Source organism: Rhopilema esculentum, chromosome 4, assembly GCF_057945365.1.
Source record: "Rhopilema esculentum isolate cy_ngs chromosome 4, ASM5794536v1, whole genome shotgun sequence".
NCBI classification, from domain to species: domain Eukaryota; kingdom Metazoa; phylum Cnidaria; class Scyphozoa; order Rhizostomeae; family Rhizostomatidae; genus Rhopilema; species Rhopilema esculentum.
In genome coordinates this window covers 9,158,631-9,170,206 of record NC_142818.1, presented here as the reverse complement: position 1 = coordinate 9,170,206, position 11,576 = coordinate 9,158,631, and positions in this window count along the sequence as shown.

Here is an 11,576-nt window from a genome sequence, read left to right as displayed (position 1 = left end):
CCCTCAAACTGAGTATTTTCTAGCAGTCTTTGCTTTTTTTATCAAAGACTTTGTGGAATTTTTTGTGCAAAATGGAAATTTATGTTTGCCGGTCTGCCATAGAATACTTCATGCTATAAAAAGGCAGACCTTTACAGATGCCTGAATTCGCAATAGGGGCAAAAATTGGAGTTAAAATCTAGACCTGTCCTGTTCTGTTCTACACATAAAGCATGCATTCTTGATCATAAATTTTACATTATATGTAACCATTGTGCATACGTTTCTGTAATGAATGGCCTTACATTTTAAAGGTTTAAAGATGATTCTTCTAACATACATTAAATAACTTTTGATTCCGTACAGAGACAAAGTAGCCACTAGCCATGTTGTGGTTCACTTGACTTCAGTGCTGAGGTATGCGGTTGACAAAGGGAGAACAATGGCAGCAATGAAATGAACAAGCCACTCTACTCGTGATACTGTTGGACAAAATAGCTAACATCTCTAGCAGGCACGTCTGTTATTCGTGAATCGTATCACTGATACGCCTTTACCTAACCAAGCATCAACGTATGTACATTTTTGACTTTGTTACTGCTTTTATTAGAACGTTATAACTGTGCTCTGCACAACGAGCCTCGGTGTGGAGAGGGAGCGATGAAAAATCAGATATCTCCTCTTGAAACAGCAAGTGAAAAGGACGAAATGTGGGAATATTGCGCATTCTTGTATTTGCTAGGCATTTTTTCCTCTTTGTGCACGATCTTTCAGAATATCGACGACGGACCACGCTCGATATGAATTAGAAGCTGCATAGCTATAGCGAGAAAAAATCAAAAGTGTAAAAGACTGAAATCGGTGGCTCCTGTATCGCGACAGATTGTTTAAGAGTTTGATGAGATTGGCAGTGAAGCAGTTTACGCAGGAGCCAAAATGTAGATAGATTCTCCTTTACTTAGTGGTCAGAAAAGGGTGAGGCATTCAAGTGTTTTCGCAAGAAATTATGTTACACTATTGCTTATAATATTCCGCTTTTTCAAATACTCCTGCTTAAACTATTACTAGTCTTTGGAAGTACCAGTGGCCTCAGTTTGGCCGAATCCTCTTGTCCCTTTAAACAAGGACAAGACGAAGTTTTTACAACTTGAATTGATATGGCTGAGGCTTTGCTGCAGAACCATATTCATGGTTTGTGTAGTTTTTGTAGCATTTCGGAATACAGGTTATCTGTTAAAAAATGTATGATTTATAGGAATATCTGTAGGTTAAGGAGAATGGAAATAGGACAATGGTATCTAGTGCTGGGCCGCATTTACATCTGTTGGGACTCTGGGCCCAAAGTTGATTCGGGCCCCTTAAAACAAAAAAAAATTGTGTTACGTACATAGCGCTTGGCTAAACATAGTCAAAACCAACCAGGTTAATAAATAGTTAATAATACACTAAATAGTTTGATAGATAAAAGCTATAATACGCGAATAAACTTGTATCCATTTCGCTTTTCAGTACATTCCCAATTAAAACTACTCAACTGTTGAAAACTTTTCGATGATTTTATTGGGGTTTAAAACTCCCAGGACATCAAAATCTGCTGCCATTAAATATAAGGAAACAGCGCACTATTGTGACATTATGGACCTTAGTTCACTAACTTACCCTTTACAGCATGGTGAGCATTATTTCACCGGAGGAACCTCCGTATGGCAATGTCAAACTGAGCAACAAACTAAGTGCAGTCATTGCAATGGGGAAAGCTCCAGCCAGGATTACCGAAAGTTTAAGATATGAGGCTAAAAAAAATGGGGCCCCCTGCGAGCGGAGCGTGCTGAAAATTCTTGTGACCACGCCCTTTATTCCATTTATTACTTTACAAGGCCCCCTAGCTCAATTCAAACACAAGATTGAATCAAGAGCAATTTTGCTCGGGGCCATCTAAATCTAAGAATTTTAAAGGGGTCTCTGGGCCCGGGCCCATGGATAAATGCGTCACTGATCTAGTGGCAGTGACATGTGATTCCAAGAAAAGACAGTTTTCATTACTAAGAGTCTCTCTAATCCCCCTCCGAGTGCTTCCACCTCGTCTAGCAAGGAAATACCTACAAATAAATAGAGATAAGGCTTTTATTTCCTTTGATGATAGGCAAAAAGAGTTTATCAACAGGGACGTGGGAAATATTAACAAGTTAGGAGGCACGACATCTGTAAAGACACTTAACCTGGTTACCAAGGAGTTATTGCAAAAATTGCGCTGTAATAGTAAATGTCACTTCTTCTGGAAGGGCTCTACAAAAATAAGTGGTGGGGGCACAGTGCCTTTTATGCTTCCCGGTGCTTACGTCTTCAAGTGTCAGAAATACTAATTGACCGAAGGCAAGAACCATTTCACTACTCAAATCCAAAACCTAAGTGAGTTGCAAGGCAGATAAACATTGTAGAAAGTATGCTTGTTCATCTCAAAACTTATCTTGTTGTTTTTCACTATTAGACATTTTAATGAAAATTCTATAGTAAGAGATTTTGTAAAATTCCATACTATCGTAATAGAATACGTTTCTCTGACTCGTTGAAATAGGCCAAATGCAGACCAACATGTTAATGTAAGTATATTTTGTACTGGCGCGCCTTAATCTAATGTAGAATGTTCAGCTTAATGTAGAATATATTTTGAAAAAGATAACTTACACATGCATCAAAATTTGTTTATTGAATAAACAGATAAGAAATATGCTGAAAAGAGTTGACCATTATAAATGAAATTAGATTCTAATACAGTCACGCCCTAGAATACGATGTTCGTGGTAATCATCCTTCTGAAGCAGGTTCACTTTCAAATAAAATATTTGCGATCAGAAAGCCATATGATTGTGTTACTGAAACAACAGAGTAGAATGTTTATGTTTTTCAAGTACAACATGAAGTAATACCCCAACAATGGTGGTTCATGAAACCCAACTTTGGGCTTCTTAAATGCTGAAACCCGAAATCTTCTAACCCTATTAATTAACATTTTGTACAATTACGTAACCCCAGTCATTGATTCTCAGCTATTCAAAGAGGTCATTCATAAGATGTTGAGCATAAATTTGGGTCATTTCAAATCGCTTTTGCCTCAAATCTCCTAGCTCTCTTTGTTTTTTCTTCTTCAACCTCAAATCTTTCGAGTTTTTGTATGCTTCTTTCCAAGTCTATTTTCGCAAAATTTTTAGCCTGGAGACTGAAGGAGAACCAGAAGGTATAGAGGACGTCTTTTCCAACCCCAATTTGAGAATGGATTCAAGAAGTACCCTTCAAGTCCAAACGAAAAGAGGTCCTTGTTGTGAAGTACGTCTTTTCCATAGCTGTTAATTGGAATGGTACTTCAGTTAGCAGCTGTCACTTGAAATAAGTGAGGGAAACAGTTGTATGAAATTATTCCTTACTAGAAGAAAGGTGCCCTCAACATGCTCTCAAATTGCTGCGTCCTATTCACCTTGTACATATCCAACTATAGATGTCCGAACTATAGATGTCCGAACTACAGATGTCCGAACTACAGAGCTGGCCATATTTGGCCGTTTCCCTGGTCTCTAAAAACTTAAAGATGAATTTTAATTTCAATAATATTACGGTTGAACATTTGCCTCAAACTAAACACTCAGCCCTTCAAGTTTTCGTCAAGCCTCGCATTTATTCAAGGTTGATTCGCACTTAAGATGGAGATTTTTGGTATTTTCCCGGCTGATGCAGAATTTTGATCTACAACATTGCGCAAACGCGTGACAGTGACAAAAAAAGAAAAGGAAACAATGACAAAAACACGGTCCGCTAAACACGTCAAGAGAATTCAGATTCCTTGCTAGCACGAGAATGGGTTGGTACCCTAAAGGCCGTAACAGCACTATAAAGTCACTTTCAAGTTTAAAAACCCAGCACACTAAAGTACACTTCAACCTTCAACAAAAAGAAAGGCTGGAATGAACAGGAGAGTTTGAAAATCTGAGAAACAAATAGAAAAGGGATTAGAAAAAGGCCTCTCAACTAGACGCTCCTCCGCTTCTCTGCTCCCCTCTCTTAAACACCAATCCAACTTACGACTTCACTTCATCAAACCCTTACAAAATTTTTGATCTCAGATTCGGATTGAGAGCAAGGATTTTATTGTACTTGGAAGTTTTCATTATGGTATTGCTCACGATATTGACTTCATGATGATATAAAGATAAATATCTTGTAAGAGATTTGGCCATGATTGGCGACTAGGGGGGTAAAGTTTCTCCCAGAATGATTTTGCTGTCAATCCCATTTCAAACATCAAACTTCATTTCTCCGTAAAATCTAAAATACAATCACAAACAATATGAAAAATGGTATCAAGCCTAAAATTACGGCGATTAAACAAAATCTGAGCTTAAAAAAGTCGTATAAGTAAGTTTGAAGAAATTTCCAAAACAAGGTCGAATTGGTGTGTTTCAACCCTCTAATTTATGTTGTGGCTCTGGTACCCAGAGTAGAATAAGGAATCACGGGCTATGCTCGAAACGTCATTAATTAATTCGCTATTTTTTCTAGCAATATTCTGCTTAAATTCCTATTTATATTCTATTTTATTGTACAGCACGCAAGCTAGCATATTTGAAACCCATCAGTAGATAACTAGCTGTTTTTATTCCGTTCAGTTACAGGGTTTTTCTTTGAAATATCACAAAAAGTATTCACCCCAAAGACAAATCGATCATTGCTTAGCTAAACCTTATCTCTCTCTGAGCTTATCCCCATTCATTTCATTAGAATTCCCTCATGCACTGGTTTCTCACGAGAGATTTTTTGCTATGAACACAACCAGTTGCAAAATTCTAGGTTTTAGTATGTAATAAATGAGTCTTAAACTAGACCAGTCTTTGTCTATCTGAGATTCTCGCCCACATAGGGAACATCATACTCCAACTGAGTGTATTCTAACCAGTTGAAATTACAATTCAACACAAAAAATGGCTAATCGTTGATATCATTTCTACTCTATCAGCCGTAAAAGTTGAGGCCTTCTAACCGCGATGGATTGCCTTAAAAGAATTTACTTCAAGATTGTGAAACGCTCTTCCAAAATCGCGTTTAAGTTCAAGCTCGTTTTCTTGAATGTAGATTTGTTGCACCACAGTTGCCTCACTAAATATTTTGATTTGTCTACCATCTGGTCAACAAAGCTTGTTTTTGACTGATGTTCGTGAGAATGTCAGTTTTGCCATCTTTGAGAGTGTACAATGGAACATTTTCATGGCCATAAACACAAAATGTTGATCAATTAGAAATACACTCATACCAACAGTTTTAGCAAAATCACAATCAAACAATGCTTGTCAATAAGGTTGGTTAGATCATGTAAAACATGCGGAACCCAATGTGCAATGTTTAAAAATCTGTGTTAGAAGCTTTTTTCACAAGCAAAAAAAACTGCTCCTCTTACGAATGAAGATGAAGAAGTGCATTAGAGAAGTTTTCGCCACTTCTGAAACCTTTAACTGTTCGTTAGCCCCCGTAGCTTAGTTTTAAAAAAATATGCATAATAAAAAGTCAGCTACCTTAGATTCAATTTCCGACTGACAAGCTTTATAAAATTCGGCTTGGCTACTTCTCAGAAATTCATGTTGATTACTTTACAAGTACTAACATTTTTTATCCTAGCTAAATTCAGTTTTGGAGCTAAGATCTCTACCAGCAGATTTTAACAGTGTACCATAGCTGGTAATTTTCCAATTACACTGGCACAGTTGCAGCTTCTTTAGCTTAAAGGTTCTTGTAGACAGGGCCTATTTTAGTGTGCAGTATTACACACTTTGTGAAGTATTAATTTAATAACGTACAGTATTGATTACGAAAATGTGCAGTATTGAATTTTGGGATTTGTGAAAATGTCTATTTACAGCTATCCGAGATTTTTCTGCTTTGTTCACAAAATGTGAATTTTACTCGTCAGTTCGATATAGAGTTCATGTATTGTAATTCTCGTATATCCATCGGAAAGACTCTCTTATCAAAACTTAAAACAAAGCGAAATTCCCAGAACCAAAAACAAAACAGCTGTAAATGTCAGCATTGCTGTAAATTTTGTAATTTGATATTGTCGAAGACAAAACATTCAGTAACAATGTATCAGTTGCCCTGTCATGCTCTGGGCATCTAGCACAAGCTCACTTAACTTAACAAAAAGAAAGATAAAGAGCCTAATAAAACTTTTTAGCTGTAGTGTCCAGAAAAACATGCCCCTAAAAGCTCTCACTGGAGTTTTTGTTGGATCACTAACTGGTATTACTGTATAATTTTTGCATTACACGAGGTAAGTACCTGAAACTGAATCTTCTGGTGCAAATAAGCAAGTGCCAGGCCAGACTTCAAAAACGCTTTTGAAAGCTATCTCTAGACTTCGATATTTGTTCCAGGTGTCGCGCCATATGGCTAGATCCGGCGAAAGAAGCGAACACTTCAGTCCATCAAAAAGTCTGCACCAGCGTAATACACAATTAGTATAATTTTCAATGATATCCCAAGGATTATTCAACAACTATCGCAGACTAGAAGAGGAAGAGCATTAAGCCATCCGCCAGAAATAGTAAAGCACTGGGAGCAAGGATATGTGTGCCGAAAAGATTGTCATCAATCGATGTTGAAGACCTTGCGAGTGAACGAGAACAAAATTAGAATGGTTTGAACCAGCAGCTAAAATTTACTCATTAGAAGGTATTATAACGTCATTATCTTTTGTGAAGAACATAAAGAATACAATTTGTACCCAGTAACCATGAAGAAGCTGATGGGTGTTTTTGTAGCTTTGTAGATGAAAACAAAATCTCAACATGGCCCAACATCTTTAAGTAGTTTTAAAGAACTTTGTAGATGTGCACAGAAGTGCATATACCTGTTCAGTAGTTAAGGCAGTTCATGACTCTAAGACCCAATCAATAAAATTTGCAAAAAAAATAAACAATGAGTTCAAAATTATTGTAGCAGAGAATATTAGGTTAAAGAACAGACGACAGACTACACCTGGAAAAGAGGTTATTGTGCTCATTGAATTATCTTATCTCAGACTTTTTTTCTCTGGAAAAAACTTGCTCTAAACTGTTCATACAATGATCATTCCTCGCCGCCTCTGTCACATTTATAGATTATGTATCTCCTTAACTTATATACAGATATATAAGATTAAACGTGTAGTTTGATTTTCTTAAACTATAAGCTATATCACGTTCTATGTGCAAACGTATTGAACACTGTGCTACGGAAGTATCAACAGACAAATTTCTAGATGCAGACATTTATATATACATATTGTTTGGAGATATATATATATAAATATATGCATATGAATTTTTTTGTTAATTATTGTTAAAGAATGTTAATTATTTGTTTACAAGCTTGATCATCAGGTCGATACTTCTCGAATTCGCTTGATGTGCTCTCCATCCCATTCGATCGGAATGTCCTTGATGCGCAGGGTCTACCAAAAAATATTCACATGTCTGGGGTTCTAGAAGAGAACGTTGCTGGCAAGTTTACCCTATTAAAATAATGTAATACAATTATTTCGTTGCTGTTATGTTAGTTGGCTTTAGTTAGCTTATGGTATTTATTGAAAATTAAGCTAGAACATGTATTCCAACTTTAAATAAAGTATGAAAAAAGGCGGCAATTTAAAATTAGTCGGCCACCCTTCTAGCCCTTTTGCCGTCTATAAGAAAGCTTAAAAGATAAACGCAAGAATTCAGAGACAGGTCTTTTTCTTGCAAAGTATTGTCAGTCTCTAATGGCATGTGTTTTAAAATCAGAAATTTCTTATCAAGTTGCCATTGGGTTTACCACAAAATTGCCAAATTTTGTTTCCTCTGTGAAAAGACATTGTTAACATCTTATGAAACAATTTGAGCATGCTAATTTTCAAGCTAAATATTTTGAAAATAAAGAAAAGTCATAATTTGTGTATTATTTCTAATTGTTTATAACTTATAGTTATTTCTTATCACTAGAACCTGATGCAATACACGAGAAAATTCATCATTACTGAATGTAAGCAAAAAATTGTGACAAGTAATTATAAAAGTTCACTGAATGTTAGCAAATTTTAATATTCATTTAACTTGGAAAAAGCACTGAGGCATTACAAATGTATACGTATGTGTGGCTTTCGTTATTTGAAGCATCGTGCAGAGAGTTTTACAAGGAAAGCGAAAAAGACAACCATTAATTTTTGTCTGTTGATATATCATGAAAAAGCCTTTGTCTGCAGTTAAGTCTCGAGACTGACACATAGATTTAGGTTCAAAGAACAGCCAGTCAATCCTATCGAACACTTTGACCTGGCTTTGTGTATTTGGTGCAAGAACCTTTCAAGCTAGAGAAGCTGCAATTGTGCCAGTGCAGTTGGAAAATTACCAGCTATGGTACAGTGTTAAAATCTGCTGAGATAGATCTTAGCTCCAAAGGATTTTCTCTCTCTTAAACTGAAGTATGCCCTCTTTTACAAGGCATCCTCTCTTTGTTACCCCAATTTAGAAATTAATCATTACCTGGGATGTTATAGAGTTTTTAAAGCTTTTTCCTGGTTCATATGACGAGGTTATGTATATTTATATATATGCTTCTAATAAATCCAATGTTTTTTCAAAAGCATTTAACTGAGCTTCAAAATAATTTAGACCTTTGAAATGATGACATTAACATCATAAATTTTCATCATAAATTTTAGTCTATCATTTATTTGCTTTTCTTGAATGCCTTTGAAATTCCTACAGTTTTTTAAAATTTATCTAAAAATATGTGCAGATTTTAAAATAACCGACAAATGTAGAAAGGTGACGCCTTTATAATCATGTTTAGAAATATCGTCAATTTTCAAAGTTTGAAAATAATCAAAATCTTCAAAAGTAGATGCTTGTGGGCTGCCACTGTCAATCCTATACTGGCATTTGGTTTTGCGTATATGGAATCTAGACATTTCTATACGTCCGCAGCACTAAAACAGGCGGATCAATGAATTTGTTTTTTCTAACATAATGATTTAATTTTATTTTGTCTGTACCTAGCTTTATCTTTTAAGCTATCATTGAAATCATATTAAAAAATTAGTGGAAATTCGTGCTTTTTAGCGGCAGACCATTGCTCTGAGATATCATGAAATGATTTGATAGCAACAAAAATGGAAAAATAATTTAGAATAAAGAATGGAAAAATGGTTTGAAATTTCCGTTTTGCTCGATTTCATAGTGTAGAGATTCTTTAAATCTTTAACCGGCATGTTCTAATCGTATTAGAAAAATAGTTGAAGATGCTGTTATAAAGGGCTGAAAAATGTTTTTCGATGCACAATAGGCTTTAAGTAATGCGCTGCTAAAGGTGAAATTCAAGTTTTTTTATTAGATGAGGCTATTTGATATTAACTTGTGCAAACATTCATTCGATGTTTTAACTGTTTTTAGGATATTTTTCATAAATTCGATAAACGATAATTTCTGCCATTGAAATCCAGAGGCAAATCTTTCTATTTGATATGACCATCTTAAAATTGGATTCGGCAGCATCCTGTCGATTGTGGTTTTGCAAGGCATTCAACGTAACGACCAAAAATATTTGCATAAGGCCTGTCTATAAATAGACAGATGCCAGAATGTCTCTTGGCGATAGCAGAATTTTGCTGGCTAGATGCAGTTTTAAGAACACACCTATTTATAATCTAAATATGCTGGCAACGCCCATTGATAGTGACTCTGCCTAGTTCCTCGTAGTCTTTGAAACGCATTATCATGCCTGTCGCAATTCGCAACCACTGTCAATGACCCTTGTCCTACCCATCCAGCCAGTTTTCTTCTTGCCTTTACAATTTTCTTCAGAGCTTCATTATTTCTTCTTCTCAGTGGAATTCGATTCACTGACTGGCACAGGAGCTGCAATTCTGGATTTCTGGCCTTTAGTTATTACATTTGATGCACTATAAATAAATTATAAGGCGCTGTTTTTTTTTACTGAATTGTAAGGCTATAGGCTTAACAAAAATGGAAAATTCATACTGTCAAAAAGAATTTGCATTAAAAGTCATTTACTTTAATATGACATGGTTTCAAAATGTTTTAGACAATATTTCTGGCCTTTAGTGATTACATTTGATGCAATATGAATGAATTATAAGGCGCTGTTTTTTTCACTAAATTGTAAGGCTATAGGCTTAACAAAAATGGAAAATTCATACTGTCAAAAAGAATTTGCATTAAAAGTCATTTACTTTAATATGACATGGTTTCAAAATGTTTTAGACAATATTTCTGGCCTTTAGTGATTACATTTGATGCAATATGAATGAATTATAAGGCGCTGTTTTTTTCACTAAATTGTAAGGCTATAGGCTTAACAAAAATGGAAAATTCATACTGTCAAAAATAATTTGCATTAAAAATCATTTAATTTAATATGGCATGGTTTCATAATATTTTCGAAAATATTCCTGGCCTTTAGTTATTACATTTGATGCAATATAAATGAATTATAAGGCGCGGTTTTTTTTACTAAATTGTAAGGAAATAGGCTTAACAAACAGAGAAAGTTCATACTGTCAAAAATAATTTGCATTAAAAATCATTTAACTTAATATGGCATGGTTTCAAAATATTTTAGACAAGATTTCTGACCTTTAGTTATTACATTTGATGCAATATAAATGAATTATAAGGCGCGGTTTTTTTTACTAAATTGTAAGGAAATAGGCTTAACAAACAGAGAAAGCTCATACTGTCAAAAATAATTTGCATTAAAAATCATTTAACTTAATATGGCATGGTTTCAAAATATTTTAGACAAGATTTCTGACCTTTAGTTATTACATTTGATGCAATATAAATGAATTATAAGGCGCGGTTTTTTTTACTAAATTGTAAGGAAATAGGCTTAACAAACAGAGAAAGCTCATACTGTCAAAAATAATTTGCATTAAAAATCATTTAACTTAATATGGCATGGTTTCAAAATATTTTAGACAAGATTTCTGACCTTTAGCTATTACATTTGATGCAATATAAATGAATTGTAAGGCGCTGTTTTTTTTACTAAATTGTAAGGAAATAGGCTTAACAAAAATAGAAAATTCATACTGTCAAAAATAATTTGCATTAAAAATCATTTACTTTAATAAGGCATGGTTTCAAAATATTTTAGACAAGATTTCTGACCTTTAGCTATTACATTTGATGCAATATAAATGAATTGTAAGGCGCTGTTTTTTTTACTGAATTGTAAGGCTATAGGCTTAACAAAAATAGAAATTCATACTGTCAAAAATAAATTGCATTAAAAATCATTCATTTTGATAAAGCATGGTTTCAAAATATTTTAGACAATATTTCTGGCCTTTAGTTATTACATTTGATGGAAAATTAATGAAATATCAGACGTCGTTTTTTTTACTAAATTGTAACGCTATAGGCTTAGCAAAAATGGAAAATTCATGCTATCAAAAATAAATTCATTAAAAGTCATTCATTTTGATAAAGCATGGTTTTAAAATATTTTAGACAATATTTCTGGCCTTTAGTTATTACATTTGATGGAAAATTAATGAAATATCAGACGTCGTTTTT